This window comes from Capra hircus, chromosome 23 (genome assembly GCF_001704415.2).
Source record: "Capra hircus breed San Clemente chromosome 23, ASM170441v1, whole genome shotgun sequence".
Classification (NCBI taxonomy): Eukaryota; Metazoa; Chordata; class Mammalia; order Artiodactyla; family Bovidae; genus Capra; species Capra hircus.
This window is the reverse complement of record NC_030830.1, coordinates 9,595,506-9,615,372: the sequence shown is the minus strand read 5'-3', so window position 1 is coordinate 9,615,372 and position 19,867 is coordinate 9,595,506. Positions and strand designations below refer to the sequence as shown.

Sequence of the window (19,867 nt, the reverse complement as noted above, 5' to 3'; positions counted from 1 at the left end):
TCCAGGCTTTCTCTTTAGACACCGAAATGTCATGTCATGTGGATTAAAAAAAAAAAAAGTGATTAAGAAGCACTAAAGACCAAGACTGCTGATTCAGTCCCCTTATGGACTTGTCAGTCAGTCATTCATTCATTCTTTCACCCACTGACTCACATTCATTCATTAAAAATTTGGTGCATAAGATAAAAGAGCAAGATCGGCTTCCATTACTGGGTTCCTATTTCATGGGCAAGAGCTCACAGTACAAGAGGGTCAGACTAAGAATAAGTGGATGTGATAACCCACGTCTATAACAAAAAGGATGGATTCAGAGTATCACCTTCTACCAAATGAACAAATTCTATTTTGCACCTAAAAGCCAGGTTTTCCTCTGGAAAGGCAGTGTGCTACGTGGTAAGAACAGGGGTTAAAGACCTAGCCAGGCCTGGGTTTGAATCCTGCATCTGTAAAGTACTACTACTACTACTACTAAGTTGCTTCAGTCATATCCAACTCTATGCGACCCCGTAGACGGCAGCCCACCAGGCTGCCCCATCCCTGGGATTCTCCAGGCAAGAACACTGCGGTGGGTTGCCATTTCCTTCTCCAGTGCATGAAAGTGAAGAGTGAAAATGAAGTCGCTCAGTCGTGTCCGACTCTTAGCCACCCCATGGACTGCAGCCCACCAGGCTCCTGCGTCCATGGGATTTCCCAGGCAAGAGTACTGGAGTGGGGTGTCATTGCCTTCTCCACTGTAAATTACTAGCTGTGTCACTTTGAGGATGTTCTTTTGAGCTTCACATCATCTTTAAATGGAGTAATGGTTCCTACTCTGGAGGGCTGTATGAGGAGAATGAAACACGTGGCATGATCACTGGCGCATTTAAGCCATTTCATTAAGTGGCTGTTTCCCTCTCCTCTTCTTTGTTTTCAAGCTCCCCAAGGGACGAGTTGGGAGAACCCTTTTCCTCTTATGAAGAGACACCTCATCGCCCCAATACTTGAGAGCTGTGTAGGACTTTTGGCAGCCCCCAGGGGATAGCACCTACTGCCAGAAGGTCTGGTTCGCTGCATCCCCCACTGGGTGCAGGTTCCGAGTTTTCCACCATCACCCCCAGAGACTGTCTCCCGCTGTGCCCAGCGTTCATCCACTTTGTTGACGCCTGTAGCTCCCAAGAGAGACAGCAGCCCCGCGGAGTGGCCTGGAGAAAAGTACACTCACTAACACTCTCCCCCTCAGGACGCTGTTGTTCCATTGCCAAACGCATGACCTTTCGGGAATTTGGAAATTTACTACTCTGTAGGGGGAGAGAGACAAAGAAATTCAAGCTGAAGCTTTATATCAAGTAAAGGGCTTTTATTATAAGAGCGTTGAATTGGGTTGGGATTTTGCACACCCTTCAAATTTCTTAGGGTGTGGGTGAGGGCATCCTAGGAGATTTAATTAGTTCCTTGAGAGGTGCCGAAGTTTGCGAGACTGAGGCCCATTTTCTTCTATTGTCCGTGGAGGTGGGGGATGCTGGCAATTAAATTTCTGGAAGACGGAGACTGTTGCCATAGATAGAATTGTATGGATATTTGAATACAGTTAAGTACTTGGTAGAGTTTGATTTTGTTGTTTTGTTTTCTGGAAAGGGACAGTGGAACTGGGGTAAGTCAGGGCAGAGAGGAGTGTGGGCAGTGGAGTTAGAATGATCTGATGGTCTTCTTCGATAAGGAAGACTGGGTAACAGTGTCAGTAAACGCTTCAGAGATAAGGACACACGGGCTGCCCAAGGCGGTGTTTTCATCTTAATAGGCTCTCCCGATGAAGACCTGACTTATTTCAAGCTGCGTTTTTCTTACCTTAGAGTGTTTGGAGGCAGGGTCTGGACTGGATGCTAGGGAGCAAGCACAGCAAAAGGGAAGGCTTTTAGAAAGTTCTCTGCTGTTTGGCAGAGTTTGTATTCTGTAGTTCACACTTCCAGGAATCAACATTTACATTAACTTAGGTGATGACGTCTCAGAATAAAGAACCCTCCTGCAATGCAGGAGATCAGCTGCAATGCCGGAGACCCGGGTTCAGTCCCCAAGTCAGGAAGGTCCCCTGGAGAAGGAAATGGCCATCCACTCCAGTATGCTTGCCCAGAAAATTCCATGGACAGAGGAGACCCGGTGAGCTACAGTCCATGGGGTCAGAGACGAGTTGGACTCAGCAACTAAACTACCACCGCTGCCTTGATTTAGCAAACCTGTATTTCATGCATTTAGTTATGTGTTCAACTAATATTTACTATCTCCATATATTAAACTTTGAGAAAAATGAGTTAAAACATATAAGCTGACTTCAAGAAGGCTGACAGCCTACATAGGGAGGGAGGACTCTTGTATGAACAGCTTAAACACAGGGACGATGTGCAATCCTATTATGAATGAAGAGAGATTGGATTCTAGTGGGTGGAGAAATTACTTCCCTCCGAGGAAATCAGAGAAAGGCAGGAGGTATTTCTGAGTCGGGCCTCTGACTCACTAGAAACCGGGTCCGCTCTCTCCACACTGTGGACCAACAACCTCCCTGCTGTGATGACATTCATTTCTCCCCAGGTCAGTTTCCTCATCCTTGAACCTCATCATTGATCCGTATCCCTCCTCTCATCCCCTCCTTGCCTTACCTCACCCACTCCCTAGTGTGTGCTCAGATGCTCAGTCATGTCTGACTCTTTGCAACCCAATGCACTGTATCCCTCCAGGCTCCTTTGTTTCTTAAATCCTGATGCAGTCAGCAAGGGCTCTTTTGTATTTTACCTTCAAGAAGAATCTGGGTGAGGGCTCCTGGATTCCTGCTTGTCTTCATAGGAAAATACCTGGTCCACGTTGCTACAATCGGGTGCGCTAGTTCCGGGTCTCAGCAGTGACCAAACTGTCAAGGGCTTTCACTGAGCGTTATCCATGAGTAGATGTCTCAATCTCCCATTTTCTTATGTGCCTATTAATTTATTACAGATCTACTCTTGACTTTAATTCAGTATCAGTAACATGTGATATTAGTAAGATGAATAGAGACAGCCAGACCTAGAGTCAATAAGACATGAAAACTAGTGATATATAACTATTATTAATTATGCCTGATTTAAGTATTATTGGTTATGCCTGATAGAAGTCATTTTCAAGAGCATAGACTGTGGGTAATATCAGCACATATCCTTTAGACTTTATTTCTAAATACGTCCCATCTTTTAGCATTGGTCATTCTCATTCAAAACAACCACTGATATACTTCAGAGAATACTTCAATTCATTCTGTTCCACAGATGTCGTGTATGACCTGAATATATGTGATTCCGATACACTTGTCGTTCTTTGGAGGTTCCCAATTTAAAGGAAGCTCATGATGAAGGCTTTAGAAAATAAAGAAAAATTTAGCAGAGCAAAGGATTGCACCATTTTAAATCTCTGAATTTTGTGCATGTCGGCTTCTCTGAAAGCAAGGGGCCATATGTTAGAAGGCATCCCCTTACTTGGGTTTAGACAAACCACTGTTTAAACTGTCATCTCCCAAATGTTGCTACATGACCAAAAAAAAAAAAAAAAAAATGCCAGGCAGAGCCTGTGAAGTTAGTCTCAGCTGGAAATCCCAATGCAAGATCAGCAAGGCATGTCTTCCTGCTCCTCACCTTCGTAAATGAGATGCATTATTCAGAGGTCATCTCGGGTTCTCCTCTTCCCTGAAAGGCCTTTCATCACTTGTTTGGTTCTCTAATTGGCTTATGATAGTAGGTCTTAAATCATCTGCTGGATTATAAATTCCTTCAGGGAAGAGACCTCAATTAAGCACACAGTGGATGCACAGTATTTCAAAACAGAAAGTAATAATCAGGAGAGAGAAAGGTGGCTTGGGATTGTCACTTGCCCAGAGTCACAGAAGATAAGAGACACAGCAGAAGATAAGAGAAGCAGCGTTAAGAACCCTTTCGTGTCAAGGTCCTCATAGGTTTTTGATAATTTGACACGCATCCGCCCTCCAGCCAAAGAGCCTGAACCTAAGCTTAGTTCTTGGAGGGTTCCTTGTAAAGCATCCCTGTAGAGCCAGTTTCAGCCTGCTCTTTGCTTTACCTTTGTCATTCAGCAGAAGGAAATGGCAACCCACTCCAGTACTCTTGCCTGGAAAATCTCATGGACGGAGGAGGGTAGTATGCTACAGTCCATGGGGTCGCAAAGAGTCAGACACGACTGAGCGACTTCACTCACTCATTCACTCAGTGTTAGTCCAGGTAGCACTTCCACAGAAGACCAGCAGGGGGAGTCCACTTGCGTGGACCGTCTACAAAACCAACTGTGCTTTAAAAAAAAAAAAAAAAACAAAAGAAACACAAAACCAAACCGCAGACCATGCTATGTGAGGTGAAGGGGCCAAGAAGGGCCTGGCTTCTGCGTGTCTGAGAGCTTTTTAAAATGGTCTTTAAACAACCCTAGACCTCCATCAACCAGCTTTTTAAATTATACAAACTGCAAGTCAGATTCTTAACTAGGTTTAACAAGTAGGTACACAATAACAACAATTACCATGTTTGTTTCTTTTTAAAATTTGCTTTTATTATTGTTCTTTGCATAGAGAAGACAAAAGCGAAGGCAATTCTGGAGAACAGGCAACCTCTCAGGGTACCCATCTCCTGCTGATTTGTAAATGTCGGGGCAAAGTGGAGTTCGTTTTTTGGGAAATAAATGTCAAAGCAAGTCGCAGTCATTTATTCCTTGGCAGGAAATATTGATCTGGTGACATTGTTCGATTATAATAACTGTTTCTATTGTGTTAAGTGACTGGGGTATATTTAACCAATTTCAATGAAAAATGAAGTGCTCTGTGCCATTTGATTGGCTAAACCTTAGAAGCCATGTTTTGTTCTAGCCAGTTCATTTGTTCTGTCACCAATATTTATTAAGCACCTACTGTGTGCCAAACATTCTGCTAAGGGCCAGGGTAAGAAATGGGTTTTGGAATTGGATACCCTCGGGTTCAAATTATTCTACTGCCACTACCAATTAGCTGTGAGAAGTTGAACAAGTTCACTTAACCATACTGTCCTCGTTTTCCTTACGTTAAAGCCACAGAGGTTATTCTGAAAATTAAATGACAAAATGCATGTCTGCCTATCAGAATGCAAGGCCTAAGTTATCATTAACTTTCATTACCATCATCATCATATTCTTTTTTTCTCATCATACTCTTCGTTTTTATCTTCAGGGTACCAATTTGGTGAAAGAAATGTTTAACTCAGCAGCTTAACATTAACACATTTAACAGCAAACTGGATTTAGAAGTGGGAAGGGGGAGCAAATGTGAAAGCCAGCTTTGGTAAAGCCATTATTTAAAATAACGAGAGTTTATTTAAAAATCTAGAACAGACAGTAACTCATATTTCACAAGGCTACACCATCCTAAGGATACATTCGAGGAGTGCGCATTTAAGGTGCCTGTAAGTCAATACCTTCCTCCTCGAACTCCCACCCACCCCCTAGTCTACTTGCCCTCCTCCCTGTTCCAGGGATGTCACCAAGGTTCTCCCAAGCACCTTCCAGCCCTGCTCCTGGCAGGCTTCCGGTGATCCCCTCCTCCCTCCATCCTGCCCTGTGTGTCCATGGTGTGGCCCCCAGACACCCTTCTGGAATATTTCATCAGCTCCTGTTTCTGCCCTTTGATGTCAAAAGGGTTGGTGATTGGCCATCCTTCTGTTCTTTTGCCAAGCAGAGACCGGGAAATGTGTCCCCTCCCTCCTGAGTGTCATAATTTATCTTTATAGACCCTGAAACACGACATTACGACCCCACTGCCCTTCCTACTGCCTTTCCAAGAGGCTGGTTGGTGGTGCTCCCACCGTGATTTCCCTTTTTATCAACGTCACTCTGCCCTCCCCCAGCAGATACACCTCACCCTCTGCTCAGAGTCAGTTCCTTCCTTAGACGCTCAGCCCTGAGAACGTCCAGGAAATGCTGACCTTCAGATACTGTGTCAGTCACTGTTGGGTTTCTGCCATAAGCCTCATCAGACAGGCTGCTATACAGATGCAGAGTCTTTCTACTTATGTCACAGACCACCCAGACTTACCCAGATTCATGGTGGGTGTGCAGCAGCTCATACCCTCCAGCTGGGCTTCTCGCTGCACGAGCCAGTGGTGAGAAGCTACTGAGCTGGGATTTAGAGCATGGGTTTCTAGCTAATTCTTTGACTTGCTAACAGTATAGTACCCTCTGGCATTTTAGTCATCTCCTTGCTTCTCCACTTCTTTAACTAAAACGTGGCTTTTACTAAACACCTTGCAATATCTAATTGAAAGTGACATATAAGTAAATAAGATGTTGTAAATGAAACCATATTCAGTATCCAAAGGGTGATGCAGATGCTTTTGAGGAGCATGTATCGACGTATTCTTAGGACAGACTGACCTAGACGTTGGTTTGCGTGCAATATCACATTCTAGTCATTCCATCCATATTATTTTGCATCATTAAAACATAATCTTAGAATTAAAAAGAAAAACGTTTTAATAATGTGTTTTTGTCCTTAACCTGAAATTAAAACTTTCAGATAAGGATAGTACCTTTGGAATGTTTTCTTTTAAACCTGAGCCAAGTTAACAGTCATCATTGCTACTTCTTCTGTGACCTTGGCCAAGTCTCATCTTCTGTCTGAGCCACGGCTCCCTGTGAATGACCTCTAACCTCATGCTGTGAACTTGCACCAACCTGATTCCATGTGGCAGATGGTGAAGGAAACAGGACACCTAGTCATACCTTCAAAGATTATGAACGCAGTACACATGTTAAGTTCAAGCTCCATCTTCCTAGTACCTTGAATATAGAAATGGCTCCATTAGGAATGGACTAGGACTTAGTAGGCCTTGCTCGAAGTTTCCTTTAGATTCTTGAAAAGCTGTTTCACTTGGGTTCTTTGGTGTATGATTAATTTAGAGAGAAAACAGATCCAAAAATTCTAGCCACCTCACCATTCCTCCAGGGGTTCCACTTCTTCCATGTCCTGTCATTTTAATTGAAAGAAGGAAACCTCTGGAGGATGAAAAGAAAGAGAAGATGAGGCTGTGGACCATCAGCTTCGTCTGCATTTAAAGTAGAAGAAAACATCCCAAGCACGCTTACAGTCTTGCCCTTCCCGAAACGGACGGCGTGGGGTAAACGCTCCTTCCTGTGCTGGCTGACGCACTGTCATTTCACGGAGTAGCAGGTAGCAGGGTTTAGGCTCCCAAGCCCAGATTGCCCTCTCAGCCCCCTGACACCAGTGCCTTTCCCCGTCTGCTCTCTCTTCTTTCACCTCCGGTAAACCAAACGCTGCCGTTCGAGCGCCGCTTTTATGAATGTTCTGTAAAGGACATCAGCAGACTTTGCACACGGAATGCATGAATATTAGCCAAGACAGAGGGACAGGATGTACTGTCAGTGGTCTGCGGGAGGGGTGGAGGGCAGGAGTTGTGGTTGAAGACTGGGTGTCCTCCAGTCCACCATGGCGACCAGGAGCCTTCTGCTTCAGCCGCCAAGAGGAGCACTTGGCGGGGTTCGCTCTGAGATCGCTTCTCAGCTGGCTTTATTAAACCAGATTGTTTTATTGCTTCCTGCATGACCAGTCTGTTGGATTTCTGTACTCAGCTCCCTGAGAGCACTTTGAATTATAGCTTGGGTGATTTCCACCTACAAGGTTCCTGACATCATAGTGGACGCTGGCGAAATGGTGTCAAACCTGCATAACTGAAATTGAGAGGAGATAGGCTGGGAAATTCAAATAAAGGTGTTTCCGGATTAAAACACAAAATATCATGTGGGTCCGAACTCTCACTGTATAGTCATTTATAGCCCAAGCAAGGACTTTTGGCTTTTATCAGTATGATATAAATAGATGACTCCTTATGAGTAGAGACTGTCTTGAGTCAAAAGTTGACGAGTAAGTTTTGTGTGCCTGCGATGTACTTATTATGGAGCAGATTTATCTTCTGACATGTGTGTAAGGGAATGCTGATGCAAAATTCACATGTGGATCCGACTCTTATTCCAGGGCAGGGTGGGGCAGTAGGTTGGAGTGTGGCTTTCTGTGTCCAGGTGGCAATCGGTATTCCACAAGATCCAAATGTGAAAGGCTTTCTTTGGAGAAGTTAGACAAATCCCAGGCCATCTTCCAAGCCTAGCACGGTGGATGAATGTCTCAGATGTTCAATAAATATTGTTAAATGAAGGAAGAAAATTTCCTAGACTCAGAGTCGGGGACTGGAAAAGTGATCATTATGCATATAAGATAGAGTCTGTGTTTCTTGGCTGGACAGGCGTTCCAACCTGCGCCGGCAGCCCTTTGCTTGTAGTCACACTCGTGGGGCTGAAAGATGAACTGCTTGAGAGGGTCCACTGGCATTTCACAGGATGTGGATCAGAAGACAGCCCACTTGGAACGTGTGTATACACGCATGCGTACGAGTGAGGGGCTGGTGACACAGCTTAATGACAACCCAGGGTCTAGACTGCCCTAGGCGGCCTCTGCCCTCCTCCTGCGAGCTTGGACATTAAAGTCACGTAGGTGACTGAGTGTGAGACACCCAGCGTGTTGAAAGGGCCCCTTGCTCGGTATCTCACATGGCCTGCCGGTTCAGAACTTGCTGTATCTGATTAGGTTCTGGCCCCTAGGGCAGATGTGGGCCACATGGCCTTTCATCACTGGAGGCTTTGGGAGGGCATAGGTGAGGGCAGAGGGCACATTCCTCCCAAAGCATCTTTTTTTTGGAAAAAGGAGAAGCCAAAACGTGCCCAGTTTCAACAAGTTTCACTTTCTCTGATCATTTTTTTTGTTGTTATTTTCCTCTGTCTCTTAAATACTCTTGCTTAAAAGAACTCTCCAAGATTTCCAGGGAATGCCTTTTTAGAGGTCCTGTGGAAGCCAAGAATAATTGGCCTCCTTTTTTGGCCGAGGACTGAAGTCAAGGCAAGTTTTAGTTGTTCCCCCAACCCCCGTGCACACATGGATATTCATGTTACTAACAGTCAGCTGTTCTGAATCCATATCAAGGATGGACGCATTGACCAGCAAAAGCCAGAATTCAGCACAGTATCAATCCCCTAAATGTAAACATCTCTCTAAAATTTCAAGAGTATATAATTTCCGTATTTTTTCCTGTCACTAGATGTTCAGAGTTCCCTCCAGTGTCACTATGTTGTTATATTAATTTTAAGCTTTTTTTCCCCCTAAGATCAATATTTCTTTAACAATATCAGGGAGAGCATTTTTGTTTTTTTTTTTAATATTCATTTCAAGAGCTACACATGATGCCTGGAAATGTCTCGTGCGTCCCTAGCGTAACCAAAAGTGGGGTCTGACTGCTCGCCGCTCAAAAGTCATTAAAGAGCCCAGGTTGGTAGAAAGGAAAGTCTGTGTTGTTTGGGAGGCCTGCACCCAGGGAGGAGGGTGGCCACCTGTCCAGAGGCCAACTCCCCCCACACTGACCATCAGTGGGCCAGAGCTTTTATAGGCGGAGGGAGGGGTCTACACGCAGAAACAGCATACAGTCATCTTGAAATCGGTCATCAGTGGTCTGACCAGCATCATCTTAATTGTTTTAAGTATGGTTAGTCTTCAGTTCCAGCACTGGTTTATGTCTATTTCTTTGTGGCCAATTCTCAGAATTGTGGCAGCTTATATCACGGCTGCAGTCTGGTCATCATATAGTTAACTTGTTTTACCTGGTAGGGGTTTCAGTATCTGCCAAACAGTTCACAGGATAGGGCTCAGAATATCGTCTGTAGCCCTTGAGAAGGAACTGGAAGTCCTCGACTATGCTTAATGACTAAAGTATTATTATTTGGTTTCCTTTTGACTGTTTTCCTTTGTTTCTGCATGTTCTCACTTCTCTGATTACATTTATTCTTTTAATCAGAAAAACTGAAGTTTTCCTGCAGACAGAAGGCAGGCAGTAGGCATGGGAGGCAAGGATCACAGGGTCCTGCTGTGCTACCCCGACACCAGAGACCAGCTGTTCCTGCTGTCTGTACTTCTCTCAGGATCAGGCAAGCTCGAGGGGAGCAGCAGAGAGGGATGAAGAAGTGGTCAGAGGATGGTGCTGAGAAGGAACTCATGAGATATGTGCTATACAAGTGGCTTAGCTTAAGGAGCCTAGCTGCTCTCCCCACCTTAGGAAACAGCAGAAGCACGATCTTTGAGCTGACGAGCCAGGGCCCTGGGCTTCCATCTGCTTGCCTGGCATCATATGAAGCCACATGAAGTGTCTCATGTGTTTAGCTCTACTGTGAAGGCAGTAGTGCCTGTCCGCAGCTGGATGTCTTCTAGGTTTGGGATGTGCCAAAGCTCTGCTTCCCACTAGAGTCCCGTCTTTCTGAGTGTTATACTTGCACGTGTGTGTGTATATATATGTTTATATACAGGCTCACCCATGCACCTGTGTATGCGTATGCATATATAACCAAGATATTCAAAATCCAAAATGTTGTTTTAACAGTTATTAAAAATTCTTTATCAGCAAATCTGAATTCAGCCCAGGGTCAAACCACCTCCTTCATTTGGCTGGCAGGGAAAGGTTCTGGGTATTGTAAAATCTTTCTAGATACCATTTGATGTGGGGTGGAGGAAAGGTCGTTCTCCTTCAAAGCTTAGTGACTTTGAGGCCATGACCTCCTTGTGCACCGATGTCCCCTTTGCTTTCTGCATTGCGGAGACTCTAGCCCCGGGTGGGCAGGAGCCGGCTCTGACATCAGGGATGATGTCTGTTCCTGCTTCACGTCGGTGAGAGCTGGAAGTTGGATTAATGAAAACAGGAGAGGCTTGGGCCCATAGAAATGGTTGAAAGGAGACCCAGCTCTCCAAACTTGTTCTAAAGGTCCATCTAGTCAAGCCTATAGTTTTTCCAGTGGTCATGTATGGATGCGAGAGTTGGACTATGGAGAAAGCTGAGCACCAAAGAATTGATGCTTTTGAACTGGTGTTGGAGAAGACTCTTGAGAGTCCCTTGAACTGCAAGGAGATCCAGCCAGTCCATTCTAAAGGAGATCAGCCCTGGGTGTTCTTTGGAAGGAATAATGCTAAAGCTGAAACTACAGTACTTTGGCCACCTCATGCAGAGTTGACTCATTGGAAAAGACTCTGATGCTGGGAGGGATTGGGGGCAGGAGGAGAAGGGGACGACAGAGGATGAGATGGCTGGATGGCATCACTGACTCGATGGACGTGAGTCTGATTGAACTCCGGGAGTTGGTGATGGACAGGGAGGCCTGGCGTGCTGCGATTCATGGAGTCGCAGAGTCGGACACGACTGAGCGACTGAACTGAACTGAAGCCTTGCAAGCATCGTAGTCCTGATCCTGGGTGGCAAGGGTCTCAGAAGTAGTGTGTTCTGTCTCTCCTCTTCTGTTGTTCTTGGCTCATGGAGCTGTGTGTCTGTTGTCACCCAGAACATTGCTATAAGCCAGTTATCTCTAATTTTTAAAAACCATTTGGGGATTAACAGATATGCACTCCTATGTATGCAATAGATAAACAAGGACCTGCTGTATAGTGAAGTGAAGTCGCTCAGTGATTTCCGACTCTTTGTGACCCCATGGACTGTAGCCTACCAGGCTCCTCTGTCTATAGGATTTCCAGGCAAGAATACTATAGTTGGCTGCCATTTCCTACTCCAGGGGATTTTGCGACCCAGGGATTAAACCCACATCTCCCTCATTGCAGGCAGATTCTTAACTGCTGAGTGCTATACAGCAGGTTTGGAGCAGGAAATGGCAACCTATTCCAGTACCCTTACCTGGAGAATCCCATGGGCTGAGGAGTCTGGCAGGCTACAGTCCATGGGGTTGCAAAGAGTCAGACATGGGTTAGTGACTAAACAGCCGCAACTGTGTAGCACAGGGAACTATATTTAGTATCTTGTAACAGCCTATGTTAATGGGAAAGAAACTGAGAAAGAATCTAGTTTATATAACGGAATCCCTATACTATACAACTGAAACGCTATAAATCAGCTATACTTCAATTTTTTTAAAAGTTAGAAAACCCATAAAAACTCCCTGAGCAGATACACTGTCCCTGTTTTATGGAACTATACTAAAAGGGCAAATGAAAAGAAAGGGAGGCAGTCAGAAGCGTGCACACAAAATAAATTCTAGGGAAATACGCGAGTAGCAAGTGATAGGCCTGGAAACAAACAATGGGTGATTTAGGAAGAGCTTATTTTCTTCAACCACATGGATCAACTGGTGATTGAGAAACTGTAGCAGCCCGAGGTTTCAGAATCAAGTGAGCCCTGGGGCAGAGCTGTTGGCCCCACAGGGGGAAAAGCACTCAGTTAACTCATGAGATTTACACACAGCACTGTCAACCCTCCGTATCCATGGAGGATTGGTTCCATTGGTTCCACCATGAATAACAACCTCCAGGAATGCTCAAGCCCTGGGGTCCACCCCCCCATTATCCACAGGTTCATCCAGATAGCATATAGGTTAGTCGAATGTGAGAACCCAGAGGGCTGTCTGCATATTTGTTGGGGAAAAAATGTGCATATAAGTGGAACCATGCGTTCGAACCCATGTTGTTCAAGGGTCAGTTGTACTTCTGTTGCAGCCACTGAAAGCTGAATAGTCAATACTGATTATTTTCCTCTTTAACTAGAGACTCAAAGGGTTTCTACCAGTGGGCACTTCTGTGCTGTGCTCAGTCACTCAGTTGTGTCTGACTCTTTGTGACCCCATGGACTGTAGCCCCCAGGCTCTCCTGTCCACAGGATTCTCCAGGCCAGAACACTGGAGTGGGTAGCCATGTCCTCCTCCAGGGGATCTTCCCAACCCAGGGATCGAACCCACGTCTCCCACATTGCAGGTGGATTTTTCACCATCTGAGCCGCCAGGGGAGCCCAAGAATACTGAAGTAGGTAGCCTATCCCATCTCCGGGGGATCTTCCCAACTCAGGAATCAAACTGGGGTCTCCTGAATATCAGGTGGATTCTTTACCAGCTGAGTCAACAGGGAAGCCCGGGCACTCCTCCTACTAGAGGCAAAATCTGTAGAGGTTGTTTTTGTTGGTGATGTAACCTTTCTTGACACCGTCTCATCTGCTCCAACGAAGATAAAAGTCTCAGACACAGTTCTCTGTTTCCACTCTTTACAGCTTTGCAACCATACCAATGTCATATCCTAAAAAACAGTCTCACTGGTGGATAAGTAGTTTATACCAACATGTAAAGTGTTAAACTCTTGGCAGGGTGAGTCCCACATCCTCACCAGCTGCTTGACTTTCGGGAGGCATAACTGTCCAAATTATGACAACATGTTTCACATGCCTTGTAAAAAAGAAATTGGTCCCCTGTTCACAAAAGTATGGTATTAATGAAATAAGCTTCCTGTTTAGCTAACTTATTGTTGTCTTGATAACTTAGCAGTTATTTCCCAGTCCTTTTTAGACCAATTCTTATGCTTTTATGGTCTGGCAAAGGTATCTGAGGAAGAGAACACAGAAGTTCACATCATTCTCAGTCCTTCAGCCAAGAATTTTCTTTCCTTTTTCCTTTCTCTGTTTGATACCTTGCTTCTGATGAGACTCAAGGATGAGCTTCTACGTTAGATTCTAGTTAGAAAATCAAATTTCTATAAAGTGTGCATCCAGAGAAGAAAATGCATTCATGTATCCAACATGGTTATTGTTTAGTTGCTGAGTCATGTCAAGTCTTTTGTGACCCTGTGGACTGTAGCCCTCCAAGCTCCTCTGTCCATGGGATTTCCCAGGCAAGAATACTGGAATGGGTTGCCATTTCCTTCACCAGCGGATCTTCCTACCCAGGAACTGAACCCACATCTCCTGCATTGGCAGGTGGATTCTTTACCACTGAGCCACCTGGGAAGCCAACATTAGACAGATAAATAGATGAATATAGATATTGAGCACCTTGACTTTTCAGATGTTTTTCAAAAGTTCGCTTTTGGCTTTTACCTGATTTCTTTTTAAATTTAATGATTTTGCCTTCTGATGTTTTTCTCCACATGGCATGCTCCTTGACTAGTCAAAGGCGGTGTGGGAGATGAGCTGCCTTCTCCTAAAAGGGCTGTAGAATGAACTGGTGTTTGCAGGGAGCCAGGAGGAGCCTCTGCTGGAGGAGAGTTTTCAGAAAAAAGTGTTGGAGAGGAGAGCTGCTTTTTACTAGATCTGCTTCCTTGGAAGGCAGAGTGCAGAGTTAATGCTGAGTGAACAGGAGGACAGACAGCCCTGTGGGCAAGGACTGAAGGAGAAGGGGAAGGGGCACTTCCGCAGTGCTTCTCACACTGGGAGATGTCTAGGAGTCCCCTGGAGTTCTTACTGACATGCACGTACTAGTCCCGTTGACCTGCTGGGGCCTGAAGTCCTGCATCTGTAGGAAGCTCCCTGGAGGTGCTGATGCTGCTGGTCTGTGGACCACACTGTGAGTAGCATCTCTTTAGGTCGTGGGAGAGAAGGGTGGTGAGGGGGCCGGGAAGCCAGGGAACCGGTTGGAAAGATGAAAGATTCTGTTGCAACTGATCATTTCTGCTTCCTGTTAGAGGAGGGAATAGCAACAGTATCAGTCTTGACATCTGAGGCCTGATAAGTGTTTGCTGGAGTGTGAGGTTAGAGGCAAGGGGCTGTCCTGTGCTTTGTAAGATGTTTGCAGCATCCCTAGCCTCTGCCCACTGAATGCTTGGTAGCACCATCTCACCTTCCACCCCATGTTTGTGACAACAGAAACATTTCCAGACATTGCCAAGTGTCCCTTGTTGTTCAATTGTGTCCAACTCTTTGCAACCCCGTGGACTGCAGCACGCCAGACTCCTTTGTGCTCCACTATCTCTTGGAGTTTGCTCATGTCCATTGAGTCAATAATGCTACCTAACCATCTCATCCTCTGCTGCCCTCTTCTGCTTTTGCCTTCAGTCTTTCCCAGCCCCAGGGTCTTTTCCAATGAGTAGGCTCTTAGCATCAGGTGGCCAAAGTATTGGAGCTTCAGCTTCAGTCCTTCTAATGAATATTCAGGGTTGATTTCTTTCAGGATTGACTAGTTTGATCTCCTTGCTGTCCAAAGGACTCTCAAGAGTCCTCTCCTTTGGGGGACAGAATTTTCCCTGGTTGAGATTCAGTGAGTTAGAAGGAGAATTAGGGGCCTTCCCCGTACTTGCACACCTCCTGTCTTCCAGAACCACAAGGCAGAAATGACTTAACTCTGATATACTTAGAAGGCAATGCACTTTTCACTATTTCAGTCTTCAGAAATGCTGAGAAAGTGTTTGCTTTTAATTTGACAGCCTGATTACTTTAAAGTGTCCTCAGCTCAGACCCACACCTCGGCCCCATTTACTTACAGTTTGAGTAAAACAGTAGGGAAATTTCTTTCCAAGAATATGTTGGCTCAGTAACCTAACATCATTTTAAGTCATCACCACACACCCACCAAAATTGTGAGATAAAATGGAAACTCCATCATCTGTTCTCAGGATCCCAGTATTCATGATTCACTTGTGACCTCTAAGAATTTCTCTGTATCCATCTCTGGCCACATTGAACTTTTCTTCCACCGCCTGTAAAATGCTTTCCAACTCCAAGGTCAGTCAATTGACAATCTCAAAAATCCTGACAAGGGGACAGATGGGTTTGCTTTTTTCCCCGTTGTTAGGAGTTTATTTCTGCTTAATGTGTTGAGAAAACATCTCAAGGTTTTAACCCTGGCTCGGTCTTGGGAGAGAAGCACTTTAACAGGCTAGCGCTTCATCTGGCCTCGGGGGGCAGTTGTTAGGGGGTGGGAGGGGGCAAGCAGTGAACATGCCCTGGAGAGCCCAAGGGCACATCTTGTACAATCAGTTAAACTTTCTCTTAAAGCCAAAGAAAACTTAGATCCAAACAGGATTTAGTCTCAAGCTAAAACAAAAATGTACATCATGTCGAAAAGGCTTTTCCAAATGCTACAGTTAATAAGCAATGCTGTGTTTTTACTGGAAAAGCATGTATCTAGCCAGGCATTCTTCACATTTTTCCCAGGATTTAGTCATAAAATCATTTTAAACATATTGCAAGGATAAAATGTGTACATATCTGATAAAGGCAGTGATTTTTTTTTCTTTTCTGCTGTATAGCTCCGTAAGGATGGGAAAAAACAAACTATAGAGAAAAGCATGTATATGTATATATATATGGTGCTTCCCAGGTATCACTAGTGGTAAAGAACCTGCCCGCCAACGCGGGAGACATAAGAAATGTGTGTTCGATCCCTGGGTGGGGAAGATCCGCTGGAGGGGAGGGCATGGCAATCTGCTCCAATATTCTTGCCTGGAGAATCCCATGGACAGAGGAACCTGGTGGGCTACAAAGAGTTGCAAAAAGTCAGACATGACTGAAGCAACTTAGTATATATATGCACATGTGTACACATACTTCTGTATATGTATGTGTATGGAGTAGGTATGTGTGTGCATAAAATAAACTATATAAAACAAACTATACTTGCACACATACATATGCATCCATTTTTACCACTGTGAGAGTCTGGCGTTTTAATTCACTCTTACGATTTTATTTTAAGTGGATACTGCAGATCTTTCCCCTGGATTTGAATAAGTCAGATCCAAAGCATAGAACACTTCCTTATCATGCCCACCTGCCTTGCAGCATCTTTAGGAATTCAAGTTGAACTGTATTTGGGTCTGATTTATGTGGACATAGTAGGGTGGACATCATTCCTGTGTGTGGTCAAGAAGAGAGCAGGGCTATAGGGGGTTGTTATCCATCCATGGAGACATGGGTGCACTGTCCCGGCTGACTGCGTTGCTAATCAAAGGCAGGAGGAAAGTGAATCCAGATGTTGATCATTTGAAAAGGAAAATTCCTATTTTCAAAACAAACTGACAGAAAAGCAGTAATCTGTGGTAGAGACTAAGTAACACTGACTAGACATGGGTTTCTGGGTTTGAGTGCTGGCTGTGCAACGTACTAGATCGTGACCTTGGGTGGGCCACCTGACCTCTTTATTATTTCTCCTTTTTAAACAGGGATAGTGAAAGCCAACCTAAGAGTGGTCACGAGGACTCAGTGAGCTGATCCATCAAATTCTGTGAGCATGGAGAAAGACTGTACAAATGTCAAGTGGCCTTTTTTTTCTTGCAGATATTATTCTTGAGTGAGTTCTTGGTGATGCACACACAGCTACCGTGCTGAGTTGTATTTAATTTTTGTTGCAGATCATGGAAATAGTAAATCAGTCATAGCTTAACTGGAAGCTCTGGACCAGTAATGATCTGGTGGTAGCTAGTTTGCCGGCACATGCCTGGGCCTGTCATGATGGAAAGTCCACTGGCCCGTCTCTTCTCACCTTCAGAATTCTAACTCTAGTCCCATTAAGAAAAAGCTAGAGTGAATGCTATTGGTTGCTTAACAGCAATTCCAAGCTTGGCTCCTGGCTTGGAGATGACAGAGATTCTGACTGGTAGCATTTGGTAATTTCTGTGATGTAAATATTAATACTCCCACAGTGGCCAGTTTCACATCATCAACAGGACATCACCCAGTGAGAGTTCAGGAAAAGGGACACAGTGACTCACCAGTACGTAGTATTTCCACTGTGCAGGTTGATGGAATTAACCTCAACTGTACAGATAATAGTCAAACAGGTAAAATAATGAGGGAGTGATGAGTTTTGAATGTAACTTGTTAACTTGTAAGTTATATGAAATTTAGTGTTTAATCATGGTGGTGGTTGACTGTTTGACACTCGCAGATTTAGCAACCGGCTGGTACAAGCTGGCTCCTGCCTGCCGCTGCTTCCCTTTGGTTACGTTAAAGCACGCTCTTGTACCGTGAGTCAGCAAGTGCAGGATTGTCTTGGAAAACTGGCAGGGAAAGTGCAGCCATAAATGGATTTTAATTTCTGTGGACTTTGGATGAGCCGTCTACTCTAGGTCTCACAGTTTTATACTGTATTTCCCTTCAGCTGACAAAGTGAGTATTGGTTTATGAGAATGATCTATGGGTCTAGTTATTGGGGTTAGAATTTGAAAGTTTCAACTTTTTAATTATTTGAAAGATTAGTGAAGACTTAGCAGGATCTTTTTGTTGGTCATTGAAAGAAGAATCTGGAAACTATTCCCAAGGAGAAAGGGTAATTTTTTTTTTCATCGTTTAAGCTATCCCAAAAGGTTCAGGAGGAAATGACCATTGGGGAACAAAGGGTTGAAATTTTTGCCCATCCATGATGTACATGTTCATCATGAAAAGAGACTTTCAGATGACTTGCACCTTCTTCTTTAATCAGTAGGTGATTTGATGGAGGCCTCATATCTGACCAGCCATGTTGTGACTGTGGAGAATTTGAGAAGCCCGGCTAACACAGAGGAGAGGCAGCCTTACAGTTAACATCAAAAGACCTAAAAGCCTCGGGCTTCCCAGGTGACACAGTGGTAAAGAATCAGCCTGCTAATGCAGGAGACCCAAGAGACATAGGTTTGATTCTCTAGGCCAGAATACTGGAGTGGGTAGCCTTTCCCTTCTCCAGATCTCCCCAACCCAGGGATCCAAGCCAGGTCTCGTGCATTGCAGGCGGATTCCTTACCAGCTGAGTCACAAGGGAAGCCCAAGAAAATGTAGTATTTCAGAGGGGACTGAATTTTGAAATATGCTTTTTTTTTTTCAGTTAACCTACAATAAAGTATATACATTAAAAAAAAAAGCGTATTTCAAAATTCAGTCCCCTCTGAAATACTGCATTTTGTTTACCTGAACAGGACTTAAAACATTAATGCCATAGGCCCACGATTTTTAAACACATGGATCACCTATCATGAATTTGGTAGAGCTGTTTGCAGGCAAATAAAGTGGTCCAGCCATGCATTTTAGAATGAAACAACTCATCATAATTCTCGTATCTGAAAATTTGTAAATCATAGGCTCTGTATGTGTTGGGGAAATATGCACTCTTTTAGTCATTCTAAAAAAAAAAATAGCCTTCATCAAGCAAAAATGTCAGTCTGTTATTGTTTTGCTTATAAATTCACTTAGATCAAGTAAGATTTTGAAGATTCTAGAAAGAAAATGATTCTTACTTCATTTTGGTGCGTTTACATTAAGGGATTTCAGTGGTAATGGCTGTCAAGTTTCTAGTGGGTCAGCACACTGCCTGGAGGGCATTAACTCAGGTCGCCAGACCCCAGCCCTGCACTTCTTCATGCCGTATGTCCACATGAAATCTGAGAGTTGGGATTTCTGATGTTTCCAGGTGATGGTGGTCCTCCTGATCCTGAGGACCACAGGTGGAGAACCACTGACTAGTGATTTTAGAGATAATGAATGGATTGGAAAAGTGTCAAGCAAATCAGTAAGCGTAAAATGACCATTACTAGCTCATCAGGCATTCAGAATTCTGAGGAGGAAGGGAGGGTATTAAGCTGTTCTGCTGCTGCTGCTGCTAAGTCGCTTCAGTCGTGTCCAACTCTGTGCGACCCCATAGACGGCAGCCCACCAGGCTCCGCCGTCCCTGGGATTCTCCAGGCAAGAACACTGGAGTGGGTTGCCATTTCCTTCTCGAATGCATGAAAGTGAAAAGTGAAAGCGAAGTCGCTCAGTCATGTCAGACTTTTCGAGACTCCATGGACTGCAGCCCACCAGGCCCCCCTGTTCATGGGATTTTCCAGGCAAGAGTACTGGAGTGGGGTCCCATTGCCTTCTCCAGAAACACTTTATTTATTATACATGGCAGTTCTCCAGTTCACAGCTGCTGCTAAGCTCAGTTCTAGGGGACTTCTAAGACTGCCCGTTTCTGCATCCTTGGGTGTCAGCTGGGAAGCCCAGGTTTCTGTCTGTGCTCTTAGCTGCCCCCTCTACATGGCATGCCTCTGTTGGTGGCATTGGAATTCCCCCCAAACTGAGCAGAT

General features: G+C 44.7%; 1 protein-coding gene across 9 annotated transcripts in view; it reads left to right on the top strand.

The window, feature by feature from the left end:
• Positions 1-19,867, top strand: part of ATXN1 (ataxin 1) — a 421,786-nt gene that overhangs the window by 330,586 nt on the left and 71,333 nt on the right. The window contains exon 7 of one of the 9 annotated variants that reach the window (XM_018038743.1): positions 16,994-17,121. The exons of the other annotated variants lie outside the window; for them this stretch is intronic. The gene's annotated coding sequence lies outside the window, so the exon portion shown is untranslated. The remainder of the gene's footprint in view (positions 1-16,993; positions 17,122-19,867) is intronic. 9 annotated transcript variants of the gene reach the window in all.